Genomic DNA, 1,126 nt, shown 5'->3' on the forward strand with positions numbered 1-1,126 from the left:
TGCCAATTGAGTCTTGTTTGAAGAGGGAAGGAAGCAGTGTGGGGGCCTTCGCGGAAGGATGAGGAGCGGTGATGGATGGGCCAAAGGAGGAGTGTTGATTCTTGGGTCTCCCGTCTCTTCCCGTTTGTGTCCTCTCCAGCAGGGCCTGCAGGAAGGCATCTGGGGGATGGGGGGAGGAGGCCCACAACCCATGGAGAAGGTGCAGTGGACTGGGTTGTCAGGGACATGTGGTGGCCATGTGGCAGGACCCTGGAGTCCTGGCGCCACTGCTCCCAGCCTGTGAGGCCCTCAGTGGCTGCCCCTCCTCCTCCCAGCTGTGTGGGGGAAGGGAGGTCTAAGAAGGCCTGGGGGGGCCCTCCAGAGTCAGAGGGGGACGAGGCACTATCCATCCCCTCTCAACATATCCTGAGGCCTGAGCAGCAGCTGGGGCCCATCTTCTAAAGCTTGACTCCTCCTGACCCGCCTCCTACACCCCTTGCTGCTTTCACAACAAAGAAAGAATGTGGGGGTGGTGGCGCTGGGGGTGGGGGTGCCTGGAACAAGGGCTGTGCTAGGCCTCCCCACAGCTGGAGACTTGGCCATGCCCTGACACAGCCCAGACTGCCTGGAGATGGACTTGGGATGAATTTGTCAGTTTAACAGCCTTTAGCCAGGGTGCAGCTCCCAGTCGGTTTCTACCTTTGGGTTCACATTGGTCCAGAGCCAAACCAGACCCCAGCCATGTACTGGCCCCTGACATCTCTCCCGGGGCTCCACAGTATCTCCTGGTACCCTGCCCTGGGGATACCAAGGACACCCCCTGTGCCAGGTCGCAGTCAGCATTATAGGTTGCTGAGGAAGTGAGCGAGACCCCAATTTTACCCTCCGAGAGAATGTGTTTGGATCCCCCAGGGAGGAGCCCCCAGAACTGACCACTTCCCCCAGGGGCCACATAATCACAAAAGTCACTAGGCTTCCCTCTGTCTGCACACCAGGCTGTAAGCACACGGCCGGCGCTCCCCTACCTCGCTCAGGTCTCCCACACTCCCCGGGGCCTCTCCAGTCCACCAGCCACTCTCAGACCCCTCCCCCAACCGCGAGCTCCTCCCCGCCCCGGCGGGGAGGGGGCGCCGAAGGGGCGGGGCGC

This window comes from Condylura cristata, unplaced genomic scaffold, assembly GCF_000260355.1.
Source record: "Condylura cristata isolate star-nosed mole 26May11 unplaced genomic scaffold, ConCri1.0 scaffold00001, whole genome shotgun sequence".
NCBI classification, from domain to species: Eukaryota; Metazoa; Chordata; class Mammalia; order Eulipotyphla; family Talpidae; genus Condylura; species Condylura cristata.